The sequence below is a fragment of the Passer domesticus genome, chromosome 1 (genome assembly GCF_036417665.1).
Source record: "Passer domesticus isolate bPasDom1 chromosome 1, bPasDom1.hap1, whole genome shotgun sequence".
Taxonomy (NCBI): Eukaryota; Metazoa; Chordata; class Aves; order Passeriformes; family Passeridae; genus Passer; species Passer domesticus.
The window spans coordinates 85,195,384-85,211,161 of NC_087474.1; the positions used below are offsets into that span (position 1 = coordinate 85,195,384).

General features: G+C 36.0%; 1 protein-coding gene across 4 annotated transcripts in view; it reads left to right on the plus strand.

Moving 5' to 3' along the window:
* CDH18 (cadherin 18) overlaps nucleotides 1–15,778 on the plus strand; it is a 499,122-nt gene that overhangs the window by 101,263 nt on the left and 382,081 nt on the right. For all 4 annotated transcript variants that reach the window (XM_064427840.1, XM_064427851.1, XM_064427862.1 and 1 more), the window contains exon 2: nucleotides 8,838–8,935. The gene's annotated coding sequence lies outside the window, so the exon portion shown is untranslated. The remainder of the gene's footprint in view (nucleotides 1–8,837; nucleotides 8,936–15,778) is intronic.

Sequence of the window (15,778 nt, forward strand, 5' to 3'; positions counted from 1 at the left end):
TTATTGATAAGGCTCAAGTTTTTTCTCTGAATCTTTTTGCTTTTATATTTCAGCTGCAAAATTTATTGCTGTTATTGGAAGTGTTTACATTAGACCTATGGTTTCTGATGCCAGAGATTATTCTTTTTTCAAATTTTCAAATTAACATGCAGTTAAGCTGTAGTTCACTCAGTGAGATCTCAAAATCACAGAATCATTAGTGTTGGAAGGTACCTAATGTTGGAAGTCATCTAGTCCAAACCATCTGCCAAGGCATGTTCATTTTGAGCACGTGACACAGGAACAGGTCACCTGGCAGGTTTGGAATATCTCAGGAGAGGGAGACTCCTCAACCTCTCTGGGCTACCTGGCAGTACTTTGCCACCCCTCAATGTTAAGTTCCTCCTCAGGTTTAGGGGAAGCTATTTGTGGTTTAGTTTATGGTCATTACTCCTTGTCCTGTCACTGGGCACCAATGAAAGTGTCTGGAACCATCCTCTTGACACACTCTTTTGACATATTTTTTATGTGTTGATGAGGATATGTGTTTTTATGTGTTGATAAGGATGTTTGAGTTAGACACTGAGACTATGTTCTTGACGACATCCCTCACAATGTTAGTCCCTTCAAACTTTCAAGGCAGCTGTGGAATTATTTTCTATAATAAAGTCTTCCTTAATGTCCTCTTTAAAACCAATTATGAAAAAAATTCCTATTGATTCAGTGATTTACAGGTAAATAAAATGTCAGCTGGTGTTTTCAGAGTTGAAGGAACTTTGTGATGCATTTCAAGAAATTCTATTTCCAGGGAAAGGTTAATGTTAACTTACTGGAAAAATTTCAGGTAACTGTGTTGATTTTCAGTGTAACCATTAAAGCTGCAATCATGTCTAAAGCTATCCTTGCGAGCTAATGAGTGCTGGGCCTGATGCTTGGGCCCTGCTTGCTTTGGCAAGATGATTTTGTGCAGTTGTCTCAGCCTCCAGAGTATATTGGGCTGCATATGTGTGGGACTACACTGCTTCCTATGCAATGCAGGGGGAAGGTGTGGGGAGAACACCCAGCCATCCAAAGCAAAAGTCTGCCAGAGAAGGTTGCAACAATACAGTTGTACAGTGGCCAGTACAACCCCCTTTTTTCCTTCTGAAGTTACTTTGACTCACTTGATTTTTCTGTCCATATGACCTGTTCTGAATTTCATAACCCATATTTCGACATGCTCTCTTCTTATTTTATAGTAATTATTTATATATATTTTTAAATGTTTATAGTTATTTATTGTTCAATAACTATGCCATAGTAATATTACCTTTGCACCATGGTGTTTTATATTGCTTTTTTTTCTTCTTTCCTCCTTTTCTGCCTCTGTGTGTGATTGTCTTGCACTAATATTTAAAGCATTTATATTATATTGCCTAAGTTTCTAGTATAAACATCTCTTGACATTATGCGTTATTTTTCTTGACAATATTTTTTTTCTTAGAGAGATTCACTTCAATACTTTCCCTTAGTGTACCAGTGGCCTAAATCCCTCTTTCTGTACTAGTAATTTGCTCTTCACTGCTGGCAGTTAATCCAGTTCTAGATCTATTTATTTTTCTGTTAAGATTACTAAACTCCCTTTCTTCTTCTAAGGATTAAAAATTGATGTTCATATCATTTCAGATTCCAGATAAATTTTATCTGTATTTGTTGATTTAGTGTTTTTACTGCTCATACCTGTTTCAATCTTTGCTAGAATCTGTCTGGAAAAGTCCCCTTTTTGTGATTACTTTCTGATTTTTTGATGAATTTTAGATATTCTCCTATAGATGACATTTTTCTTCTTTACTATATAGTGTGCCTCATGTTTATAGAAAGTACTAGAATGCCATAAAAGTTCACTTTTATTTCTTTCGCTCCTTCTTTAGGTAGATGTATTGATTTTTGATTTCACTGTTGTACAGAATCACAGAATCGTTAAGGTTGGAAAAGGATGCCAAGATCATCAAATCCAACCTTTGACTGATCAGCACTTTGTCAACTAGACCAAAGTACTATATGCCATTTCCAATTATTTCTTTAACACTCCCAGAGAGGTGACTCTACCACCTCCCTGGGTAATCTATTCCAATGCTTAACAACCCATTCCATGAAGAAATTCCTTCTGATTCCCAAGCTGTACCTCCCCTCCCACAGCAACTTGAGTCTATGCCCTCTCATCCTGTCATTAGTTTTGTGGAAAAAGAGGCCAATCCCCATCTTGCCAGGCAGCAGAAAGGTCTCTTGTGAGCTTCCTTTTTTCCAGCTAAACAATCCCTCTCCTCATATGACTTACTCTCTAGACACATTAGTCACTTTGACAAAATTCTTGCCTATTCTGTGGTTGTGTTATCACAGCATTGCAAAATATAAATACACTGTTGTTGTTTGTATTATTCAACTATGTCTCTTTTTTTTTGCTTTTTAATATACTTACAATTTAAAGGAAAATTTAAAGCTGCTTGACCTTTTTTCCCCCCTACACACACATTCCTAGTAGATCAGGTGCCCTTCTGCTCTCTGGATTTACTCTGCAGGTTGTCCAATTATGACCTTTTAAACACAGGACTTACTTTTTTGGGAACTGCTGTGAATCTGTCAGCATCTTCTTTCTGAGTCTGTGTAAATGACTGTAAGGGATGTTCTTTTACACTATTCTTGTCCTGTGTTCGAGCCATTTTTTCCCAGCCTTTTTTGGGATAATGTCTTCCTTTCTTCTCCTCAGTTCTCAGATCCCTATCTATGATAAAGCCACTGTAATCACATCTAGTATGTAAGCTCAGGTTTAATTCCATTCCTAAATAATATTCATCAGGTTTCTACTGAAGGAGAATGTATGTATTGTAGACATGTAGAAAGCCTGTTCTAACTTTTGCCATTTCCTCCATTTTTAGGGCCATTTTTTCTGTCAATCAGGCTTTTTTCTCTGTTCTGATAATACTTCTAGAACAATAATAAAAACAAACAAAACAACAACAACATATCCAGATATTTCAGCAAGCTTTCTGAGCACTACTATTTTGACCTATTCTGATTGCTGAGTTGTCAAATGCTCTCCACTGCACTATTACTTCAATGTTTAAGATGTCAAGCAGAGAGTATTGCCCACACAAAAGAAATATCTTAAAGAAGAGTTAAAAGGTAATGCATGTAAAAATCCATTATGGTTTTTACTTCAGGAAACGTTTAGCACTGAAGATTTGTAAGATGTCAGTAGATGCTTTGTAAGAAATGTTAATGCTAAAGACGTACTGAGAATTCCCTCTTAGCAGATAGAGCAGCTTATATTGGCCTGATCAGACTTCAAGTCTTAAAGAAAGACATATACAAATGAGATCTGAGTTCTAATGTTGACTTAATAGATGACTCACTTTTGAGACAGTAGAAACAAAAGCCTTAGCAAAGAATTAGTAGATACAGCTGTCAATAACTTCTCTTTTTTTGTCTGTACTGACTTTTTTATAGTTTCACATGAAATAGAATTGAAACCAGAAGCATTTGAAATCTTTTATGGTATTAGTCAGAAGGTGACACCTCTGCTTTCTATCAGATCTCCTAATATGAACTTTATTTAAACATAAAATTTCTGAATCATCTGCTGTTGAATCCAAATTCATCCCAAAGCTAATGCTGAGCATATTAACACCCTCTCTTGTGTTAGGCATCCACACAGAATCATAGAGTTATTAAGGTTGCAAAATACCCTTAGGATCTGGCACTACTTTGTTCACCATTAAACCATCTCCTCAAATGCCACATCTTTTGAACACTTCCTCGGATGTTGATTCTACCTTCCTGGGCAGCCAAGGCTTGTTCTGACCTATCTTTCAGTGAATAAATTTTTCCTAAGATCTTATCTGAAATTCTCCTGGTGCAACTTGAGGCCATTTTCTCCGGATCCATCTACAAAGCTTTCCTACCCTTATGCAAATCAAAACTCCTGCCCAACTTGTTTTCATCTCCAAACTGAGGGTGCACTCAATCTCCTTGTTCAGATCATCAATAAAGGTGTTAAACAGGACTTGTCTGAGTACAGAGCCCTTGTGATTAACTACCAGCTGGATACAACTCCATTCACCACTTTTCTCTGTTCCCAGTCATTCAGCCAGCTTTTTACCCGGGGATGAGTGCCCCCATCCGAGGCACAAGTATTCAGTTTCACAGAAGAACAGAATGAGACAGGTTGGAAGGGACCACAGTGCGTCCTATGGGATACAAACTCCCTACTCAAGCAGTGTGATCCTAGAGCACATTGCACAAGGTCGTATCCAGGCTGTTCCTGAGGATCTCCAGTGAGGGAGACTCCACCACCTCTCTGGGAAATGTGCTCCTGTGCATAGTCATCTGCACAATAAAGAAGCTTTTCCTCTTATTCCAGTGGAACTTCTTGTGCATTCATTTCTGTCTCTTGCCCTGTTGCTTGGCCTTGAGCAGAGCCTGGCTCCATCCTCTTGGCACCCTCCCTTCAGATACTTACAGACATGTATATGGTCCCCTCTGTTTTTCCTACTTGAGGCTGAACAGGCCCAACACCCTCAGCCTTTCCTCAGGATGGACATGTTCCCATCCCTTAATCATCTTTATAGCCCTCTGCTGGACCTGCTCCAGGAGCCCCATGTCTCACTGGTACTGGGGAGCACAGAACAAGGCACAGCGCTCCAGAAGTGACTTCAGCAGGGCTGAGCAGAGATGCAGGATCACCTCCCTTGACCTGTAATGCTCTTTCTGATGCACCCCAGGATACCATTGGCATTCTTGGCCATAAAGACACGCTGTTGGCTCAGTTTATTGTTCATTAGGACTCTCAGGTCCTTCTCCAGAGAGCTGCTTTCCAGCAGGTCAGGCCCCAGCCTGTCCTGGTCCATGGGATTACTCTCCTCCATGTGTGGGACCCTGCAATTGTTTTTGTTGAACAAAGTTCTTCTCTGCCCATCTCTCCAACTTGTCAAGTTACTTCTGAAAAGCTCCACAGGACTCTGGGGTACTGGCCACTCCTCACAGATTTGTTTTGAAGGATAATGTTCTGGGAGATAATTTCAAAGGCTTTACTAAAGTTCCGGTACACAGCATGCTTCAGTTTAGGCATGCCTCTACATGCCTTAGTGCATATGGAAACATTTGCTTAAAATCACAGTGTTAATAACATGAACTTATAACAAAACTTAAAAATCCTTATTTGTACTTGTGTTTTGTCTAATGCAAAGGATAAAAATTCTCCACATGAAGTTCACTGGGAATTTGCCCATCCAGTTTCATGGAATTCAGAACTCAGCCAAAAAATTTCATAAAACAATGAAAAGGAATATATTTACCCAATAGGTTCCTCAAATCACTTGCTTTACGGCAGATGGCTGAGCTCCTCAAAAAAAGGGGGTTTGGATGGAGAGTGCACAGGCTCTGTGGAGAGGTAATGGCTTGTTATTTGCCTAATGGCAATGACAGCACTGCATTACAGGGCCATTGGTTAGATGTGAAATTCACTAAGACTAAATAAACTTTACAGACTGAAGGGTGCAACTGAAATTTGCTACCTATTTTTTTTTATTTGCCTTAGTATATTAACAATTTATATTAACATTTTATATTAACTATATTAAAACTGCATATAATACAGTGTTGCTTGATGAGGAATTTTACAAAACAAGGATTGCTTTGCTTGTGAGAGGTAAGAGCTGAGGCAATTTTTCTTTGAAAGTCTAGTAGGTATTTTGCAGAACTAAAAAAAAAAAATCTATTGTGTGTTCTTTAGTATTAATCTCACTTACTTTGCTAATAATGTTAAATAATCCTGTAATATGAATTCTCTGTAATTAAGCTGTCTTCTCTAGATAAGTACCCCCTTTAATATTAAGAATTCTAGAAGAAAAAGTATCTTCAAATACCTAGCACTTCAAAACAAATGAGGAGGGAGGAGCTACAAAGTTTATGGTTGTATACAACCTCTCAGGTCACCAGTTGTTTTGTGTATGCTGCCGAACTCTGACATATCTAAGATAGTCTTTTTGTATCCCATGCTCTAAAGGGCAAGCACATCTCACCGTGAAGCTGGAGATTTGCACTCTTCACAGGTTTGGGCAGGCTGAGTGCAGAGCTAGCAGTAGGGCACAGCATATTATTCAGTTGAGTAATCAAGGGGAAATTAAGCTGGGAAAGCATGCTTGCTGTGTTAATAATGTCACTTGGTTGTTTTTTTGGTAGTGGTGGTTTGGTTTTGGTTTTTTTTTTTGGTTTTGGGGTTGTTTCTTCTAGTTTTTTTTTTTTTTCTATTGCCTCAAAATGCTTTTCTATTTGAGCATTTCACTGCCATTTTTAATCTCCTCTGGAGAGTCTGTGACAGTCCACCTCCTGGAGTCATCCTCTAAAAGGGACAGATATTTTTCTAGTGATTTCATTTCACTGCTCTTGACATACTCAGGACTGATCTCAAATCTGGTTTGAAAACATCACAGCATAGCTGAGTGGGATTTAGCTGCCTTAATGTCATGTTAGATGTCTTGTGATATTTACTCATGGCCAGAAGACCGCATCAAAAGGTCAGCTGTAGAATCCAGTTTTATATCTGGCTGTCCATTTGGATATCATTAGGCATCTATATTTAGCCAGTCTAACCTACCATGTGTTCTCACTCTGAATGTTTATCTAAAAGAAGTTGGTAGCCGACCACTAATGTCCATTTGCCCTTTGAGCCAAAGCTTTGTAATTTCCAATGTACCAAGACCTTTCTTTTTTCCTATTATGATACTTTCAGTATTTATTGTGCATATTAGGCTTATTTATTATGCCATTGAGCAGAACATTTGCAAACCCAGAAAAAAGAATGGACTCTTGCAGATCACTACCAGTCTAATACCAGGTAGTTAATTACGCATCACATCAAGAAGAAAAAATTGGTCATGAATTCCCAGAAAGAGTGTAGAGCAGTAAGAAAAACTCTTGGACAAATTTGGGATCTTGAGAAAACACACTAGTAGAAATAAAAAAATAAATAAATCACAATGGTTTAACATATTGGGTTTCAGTCACCGTGAATACTGTAGCTTAGACAAAACAAACTCTAAAACTAATTAATAATGACAACTATAATTGATGATTAGTGTGGACAATAATAATAATAATAATAAAAATATTAATATTAATAATAACTACAGTTTTATCACATTGTTTGCTTAAAATCACAGTGGAAATCACATGAACTTAATATATTATTAACAATAATATGATGACTTCTACATATCTCAGTGTTTCAATAGAACCTTAATACTTGTAGGAAACACATCAGGGTCAAAGAAAACTCAGCTGTCATTCTTAATAGTATTATAATTCATAAAGATATCAATAACAGTTGATTAAAAAACTCATTCAAACTGGTAGTTTTTCAGTTGTATGAAAGAATTACAGGCCCATGTGCAATTAAGCCATGTCACTAGTGACACATTTCAGTTACAACCAAGAATAAGCAGCCTTCTTCTGGGACAGTTGGCACTTTATCCATAAATGGCTTACACTATGCAATGTAGGTACTGCTAGTTTTTTAGCTGTTACTGTTCATAGTTTCTCTGGGATAACTAGAGATTTCTGATACTTACCAGTTATATTACGAAGAGGCAAATGAGAGGCAGTAAAAGTGACATTATTGTGGAGCCATTTTTGCAGTTTCTGATGATACCTTGACCTGAGCATTTGTTCACAGACCTTAGGGTATATTTGAAAACTTGTTTGTCAGTAGCAAGGTTTGGTGACTTGAAAAATGGTACCTTGTTGGGAGGCAAAACAAAACACCTGCATGTGAAACTAAGGGTTAGGCTTGTCTGTAGTTTTCCTATTTCTTATGAATGATTCATGAGTCCTTTAAAGCAAGCAGTGTATTTTAATAAAGCTAACAAAGCTTCCTGATAAAGGAAGTTCACATATTTTACTGGTAGAATTTACAGTACACTGAGTAACTCTCTGTCTCGCGTGTTTTTTTAAAACTGACCTGTCTTCCATATAAAGCAGATTGTTTCAGTGTCATAGAACCATAGACACTAAAGCTCATCAAGAGAAAAAAAAAAGGATACATTTATTTCAGTTTTATATTGTATACCTAGATTCCATTTATGGATTCACATTAACTAGGAATCTACATACATATCGTTGGGTATTCTGAGAGGGTACTTACAGAAACAATGCAAAATAATTTCTTGGTGGTTTAATAGATCTTTATTTAACTTTTTATTGGATGATGTATTAATTTTTATTGCAATCATATACTGTGAGATTAGTTAGGGGACAATAACTAAAAAAAGTTTTTAATGAGATTATATTGATATAGAGCATATTTGAGGAGGGCTGGTAAGCAACATATATAAATGAATACAAATAATCTCTATAACAGATTTAGCTCTAAATTTGTCCAAAACCAGGACTAGATTATTTTTGTTGTTTGAGTATTTTTAGTGGTTTCGGAAGTTTCAGATGTAATGCCTCTTTATTTTTCTAAGACAGTAATTAATTTGATTGTACTCAAAAAGTTTTCAAATTAACTCATTTTCCGGTATTTGGCATGAGATATGAATTTATGTATCACTCCCAAGCTACTTACAAACCTTGAAAATACCGTTGCTGTACATTTAATTATTTCAATTAGAACTCCAGTTTTGAACACCTGCTTAAGAATAAAAATCTGTGCATTACTGTAATACAGACTCTATGGGTTTACCAGGATAAACATCTTAACATCTACATGTTCTTCTTCAAAGGACAGTCCAATAACTATGCAGTTTTCTGTTTGCTACAGTATCATGCCAGAAAACCCAATATTTTCTGACCATGTTTAAAACTTTGTTGTTCTGTTTCAGTGAAAGCTACTGAATTATCAGGCTTTTGGTGTCTTCAGTGGAGATTTGCAAGACTGTTTGGTGGAAAACATATTTCTAAAGTCTTGGTTAGTCATCAAGTAAGTATCTTCTTGTGTTTTTGTATAGTTTTCATTCTGGTGCAATGAAGTGCTTGTGCTATGTTAGGTAAGTAACAAAAATTACTTCACCATTATTTTGACTTTTTTTTTCTATAAAAAAAATTTTTCTCTAATGTCTGATTTTCTTTTGCAGACTATAACCATTTAATGCAGTGCTTATAAGTCTTTTCACAAAAAAAAAACCAAGACAAAACAAAAACAAAAACAAAAACAAAAGCAAAAACAAAACAAAAAAAGAAAAAAAAGAAAAAAAAAAGAAGAAAAAAAATAAAGGAACATTTGCTGGTATTCCTTTTCAGTATCTCTCAGAATGCTGATCCATCATCTGTATTATTCCCAAACTATGAAGCAAAAGAAGGACTAAGAATTGGTTGTATTATCTAAATATGTTGTGCCATTAGCCTGGCAAAAGTGGTCAAGAATGGTGTCTGGCAATCAATTACTAAAGTAGATAAATCCAGTTAAATGGTACTCAAGCATTCAGGTTCTGTTATTATCATCCACCTGACTGATTTTTTGATTGTCTCATTTTTCTTACTGTATCACATACTTGTTCTTCATACCAATATAGTCTTAAATATTTTTAGTTCAATTAGGTGAAGGGTGACTCAGTTAAAGCAGACCCTTTTGTATCTTATACCTTTTGTCTGGCATAATGATTCTTCATATCTATTCTTTCACTTTGTTTCCAAACCTAAAGAAGAAAATTGGGTTGGTGGAAAAACATTTGAAATAGGAAAACTGTCATAAAATCCACAAACTGTAAAACTGCAAAATAGAGGGAAGATAGCTGTAATATTTAAATTTTACTTATATATTTTACTCAGATTACAGGCTTAACCTTTTAAAAATTATGCTGATGGAAATTAGAGAATTAATGCACTCTTTATGTCACTTCTCACCAAAATGTAGTGATTTTGATTTTGATTTTTTTTCAAAAAATGCATAAATGTTATTTTACATTTCAGTTAAAAAACTGCTTCAGTCTGAGTAGCAATGATTGAACTTGTCTCAAAAATATGTATTTGAATCCATTTACAAAATATTCTGTGCTTTAAAAAAACATAGTGCATGAAAACCAGCAATGCTTATTTAATTACTCTTTGATGAAATAGAAAATTTAATTTTTGTGATGAAATAATTTCCAATTAGTCAGTCCAATAACATAATGTTGTTTTACCACTTGACTGTATCAAAAATAAAGTATTTCTCTAAAAGGAACAAGTACCAAGTTTATTTATTTTATAATTTGATAGCTCTGACTGACTGTGTCATTCATTACTGTTTAACTTATAAAATAAGAGAATGAGAATTATGTCCTCATTTTAATGGTCTTTTATGAATTTAGCCTAACAAAAATAGGTGTTGATTGAACTGGTTGAATTATCAGGAAGGATAATGAAACTCAAATGTTTAATTCAGTTAGCACTCATAGAAGGCAGTATCTAACCTAAAGCTGTGAAGCAAAATTAGGCTTAAACTCAGTGAAAAATAAAACAGGATTCAAGTACTAGAAACCACAGAAATAAAATTTAATGTTTTTATCCAGCTGACCTATCTAGAAAATTTTGCACAGCTAGTCTTGCTCTGGATTAATTTGGGATACTTGGGATTTTTTATGCCTCTAAGGCTCTAAATGCAGTCTGAATGCATAGATCTAAAAGTCAAATATTTTTTCTTGCTTTGTAACAAGTTAATTCAATTTACAAGTTCAGAATTATTATATTAGAGTGCACATCTGTGTCATTCAAAAGGTTACACAAAATGCTTATATATGCCCCATCTTAAAACATACAAAAAAAGGGAACATATTCAGTCACATTCATTGCTCATAGACTGAGCAATGTCATATAGATCATCTTAATTTTTTCTTACTATATCCCATTATTTTGTTCATACTGTGTCTAAATAACTGCAGTGTTCATTGTGTCAGTTATGTATGGCCAAATTAGAGAAGACTATTTTAAAGATGTGAATGCTACAGGTGTCTTTTTCAATGTCACTGAATGTCATGAAGTTTTTTTATACTCTTTTAAATGTTAAATAATTTTGGTTTGCTTTTGTATTTTCTTTTATCACATTAACATAAAAGTGAAAAATCTCTTATAGAGAACAAAGCTAGTTGGTTTTTTTTTCTGGTGTCCTAAAAAGCAAGAGTGATTGATGTCAGTGACTCAGATGCTGCTGCTTGAGTGGTGTGACACTGGCATGATCTCTTTGAGTAGGTTAAAGTGTAATGCAGAGAGGTGGAATAAAGGCATTCAGTTATGCGGGACTCATCAGATGACACATTCCCAAATTCATGATCTCTTTGACTATTATTACAATGCTGTACATCTCCAAAACCTTTGAAGAGCTTTAGCTGTGCAGTCCCCTTTCATGTCAGCAGGAGACAAGCTTTGCTGTAATAAGATTTAGCTGGCTTCCTTTCACATACTTTTTTTTACTGAGCAAAACAGACCCTGATCACTTTTATTATGATGTGCTATGTGTTCTGAAAGTATGTTTAGGCAAGTAGTAGATTAATTAAGTAATGAAGCATGTAATAAGTAATCAGTGTAAGCTTTCATATTGTCTTAGCAGTTGCATTTTCACCTATAAATTTCTTTCTCTATTTGAGTCCCTGAACACTTAATATAAGTTTTCCACATATCCTTGATATTATTTTGTCTGTGGTCCATATTTTCTGTGCCTTTTACTCAGATGAAAATAAGAAAATTTGGATTTGTGATCTTGAATTACTAGTTGAAAAAGGAACAAAGCAACTTCCATCTGATTTAGTGCTCAATTTTCTATTGATGTTATTAATTTTAGGACAGAATTTTACAGATATGATACTCAGTGAGCCAGAAATAGGTTGTACATGCTCTATAAATACCTGTCATAGTGCTTTCAGGAAAGAAATAAATAATCCATCACTCACAAGTATTTTCTTTTTTATTAAAAATGTTCTTACATTTGAATAAGAAGTTTTATTAAATATGAGAAAATAAAGCATTAGCTGCACTACTTGAAATTCCTGAACTGCAGTACTTGAAATTCCTGAACTTAAAGGAAAAGCATCTGTGGGCCACCATTCACTCATTTTAGTTTGATGGCAAATGGGCCCTGGAAATGAAGACAACTTTTTATGGTGTAGGTTTCTTGTACCATCAGAAGAATTGTTATGGTTATAAGAAATGTTATATCACCTCTGTTTGAAGGACCTCCACTGGCCAGGAAGGATGAGTTGGTCTGGGGACAGCTGTCTTGGCTTTTTGATATTGTTTCAGATAGTTTGAGAATCTTTAGGACATCTTGCCATGAACTGGTGTGTAGCTCAGCTGCTCTGTTGCATCCTGAAGAAATTTAAATTGTCTAAAAAGCAAGATACATTTAAAAAATGCAATGGGTGAATTGTCAATACATGGAAGCACTTGTAATATGTGTTTTCAACTCAGTTTGTCACAGGAGTATGATAGGATGCTACATTACGGACTGATACCTTGTTGTATATGAAAACAAATGAGGTGAAGAATCTTATGTCTAGAAATAAATACGTATCCAACATAGAAGTTCCACAGAAACATAGTGAAGACTTAATTGAATGATACATGTAACAGAGACAGAAGACAATTAATTCCTACCTGGACTGCATCAGCAGTTTGCATTAAAGAAATGCTGGCAGAGATTTTCTAATTATATCTAAATTTGCTTCTTCCTGATGATGAACTGCAAGATCCAGGCACAGTCCAAAACTCATCAGTTGATTTTACAAAGTATATTCAGCAAACAAACTTATGAAGGAACGTAGTTAGTAGAAATGTGTTTAAGCTTTGAAGAAATATACCCACTAACCTTATTTTCAGTCGGTTAAAAAATTAAAAATACTTAATATAGTTTCTGATCAGCATTTGGACCCTATGCTCTACTTGTTGGTTATCATCACAGAAATAATGGATAGCAAGTCTCATGCTTGACATCCATTAAACTTTTCCTCTTTCTTAAGAATCATTATGAGAAACAATTTGGATTTTGGCCCATAAGCATTTATAAAGGAACTGACTAGGATGCAAACCTATAGGTATAAAAAATGACAGAGTGAATTTTTCTTTTCACTGATCTTAAAATCTAACAAGCAGGACATGCCTCTGCTCAAATTAAGGTACAAACGAGATCATATACCATATCAACAATATGGAGTTTTTTTAACAATAAATGTGAGATAGAGAGACAGAAATAAATAGAAAATGGGAAAGGGAGATGGAGAGGCAGAAGAGCTGGCAGGGTTTGCGGGGGAGAAACAGGGCAGAGGGAGAGCTGAAGATGAAGCACAGAAGTGGGAAAAAGAGAGAAGTGAGAGGCTTTCTCCATTGCTTTGCAGATCTTGGTGGTGAGGCAGGGAACTCAATTCAGTCTTCTGCTGATAGGTTCTGTGCTGAAAGGGGTGCTGAGTCCACAGAGCCCACCACTATCAAATCTTTGCACTATTTATAAATTTTAGCAAAGAAAGAAAGTAATGTTTGTTGGCTACAAGTTACGTGGTTTCCTTATTAACTAGATTCTATCTTCTATTGGTTAAATTATTCCCTCATTTCTTATGTAATTAATCTGCATGCTCAGTCTTTCTGTTCTTTTGAGCCAATGGCTTTCTTAGTCGGTGGTCCCTGACTCAGTGATAGCAATCTCCCAGTGCTGGAATTACCTTTTACCCAGCTGGAGCTGCTTTCAGCACAGTTCCTGAGTTGGTTTTATTAGTTTCTCTCTTATCTTAGGAGTTATGCCAAATATCCTTGTGGTCTCTAAAGTTTGCATTCTCTGTGCCTGTTATCAGCCACATATCCCTCTTTCCAAACTTTGTTAACCTTCCCCTAGGTCTGAGATCATTGAATTTATTTTCTGAGCACCTGGACAGTAGACAGTACCACCTTTATACAGACCCAGTTCCATGTATCCACAGAGGCCCGCTTGGGGGGCAGTTGTGATCATTGGTGGTCACAGATGCCATCTCTTCCATAACTTGGGGGGATCTTTGTTTGACCAGTGACATACCTATGAGCAGCTGCTTCTTTTCACAGTCTATCAAGGGGGGAAATTTTGTCTGATTTCCTTGAACAGGATGAGCTAGCTAGATCTCTGCCAAGCCCCTACCAGGCCTGGAATTAGCACTTTTCTATAATAAATTCCTCCCTTCTGTGGCCTTAACAGTGTTTGAGACAGGTAACTCTACCTTATATCTCCTAAGAACTATTGGTTAATTTTTTTTTTAAAAATAAATATCATTGCATTTCTCCACCATAAGGTGCACTCTTCAGGTATTGCAATCTTTCTTGACTACCAAGGATGTGCTTTTTAGGTTAGGGTTTGGCGTGTTCAGTGTTAGCTTTTTGAATTAAACAGAAAAAAATATGAAAGTTTGTATTTAGGAAAACACTTTCATGCTTAGAGTTTAACATTTTTTGTAAAACTCTATTGTAAAAGGACTGTTAGAATTGTAAATTGCAATTATATATACTATAGTATTCCCTAACCTTTGACAATATAATTCATTCTTCCTTTAGAATGTATTGTGTTTAGGCTTAAACTCTACTCTGCACAGGGACAGTCTCACCTTGAATAATATGTGCAGTTTATATTGAGCTTTTAGGGAATGTCCATGGAGGGCAACAAGGATGGTGAAAGGCCTTTAGGGGAAGCCAGAGAGGTGGCTGAGGTCACTTGGTCTGTTCAACCTGGAAACAAGGACACTGAGGGGAAACCTCATTGCAGTCTGCAATCTTCTTTTGAGGGGAAGATGAAGAGAAGTCTTCACTCTAGTGACCAGTGATAGGACCTGAGGCAATGGCCTGAAGTTGTGTCAGGAGAGGGCTGGATATTAGAAGAGGTTCTTCACCCCAGAGGGTGTTTAGGGACTGGAACAGGCTGCCCAGGGAAGCGGCCTGACAGAGTTCAAGAAGCTGGACAATGCTCTCAAGCACATGGTGTGACTCTTGGGGTTGGGGCTGTACAGGGCCAGGAGTTGAACACGGCTGGGGGCTCCTTCTAACCCAGCTTACTCTGTCGTTCTGTGACATACGATTCTAAATATATGTAAAAAGGAAGGGATTTGTGGTATGCCTGTATAAAAACTAGAGAAGATTTTGGGTGCAATATGAAGACAAACTGTATGAGTGATTAATATTCAATGAGGCCAATGAAAATTTAATTCAACTAATTTAGGTAGTAGATCATCCCATTTTATTTTGCACTCCCAGTACAAATGCTATTTTCATCTACGTGGTGGCTCATATCAGCTAATTCCTGCATAACTGCAGTTGCTGACAGTGAGTAAAACATTGTCTTTGCTGTTACAAGTACTCTTTGAAGCCTACAGAGCGACACTGGCACAGGTTGTTAGTAATAATTGAAATTACTTTTCTGAAAATAACTTATCTCATCCTAACACACCTTATATTTCTGTCTGCTGTAATTTTCAGTCTTGTGTCCCTTTCTGGATATACAAAGAAAGCCATATTGAGTAAGAATAGAGTGCAGGATTCATTAAAGATTGTTTGAACACTGTGCAGAGGATGTGCTGGGAAAAACACACAGAATGAATATTGATTTGTAATGTGCATTGGGAGTGGGAAAATTATGCATTTCAGAAGAAGCTTGCTTTTGATTATTTAAAATATTCCCTCTGTCTTTACTGACAAAAAAATCTGTCTGAGCTATGTATTCCTACAGGAATGTGGAGAATATATTTTTAAACAATTATTAGAAATGGATTAGCAGGAATCTGCATGCTTATTAAAACATGATAACTCTATTGTCTTTTCAGTTAGACGGTAGAAAGCAGATTTC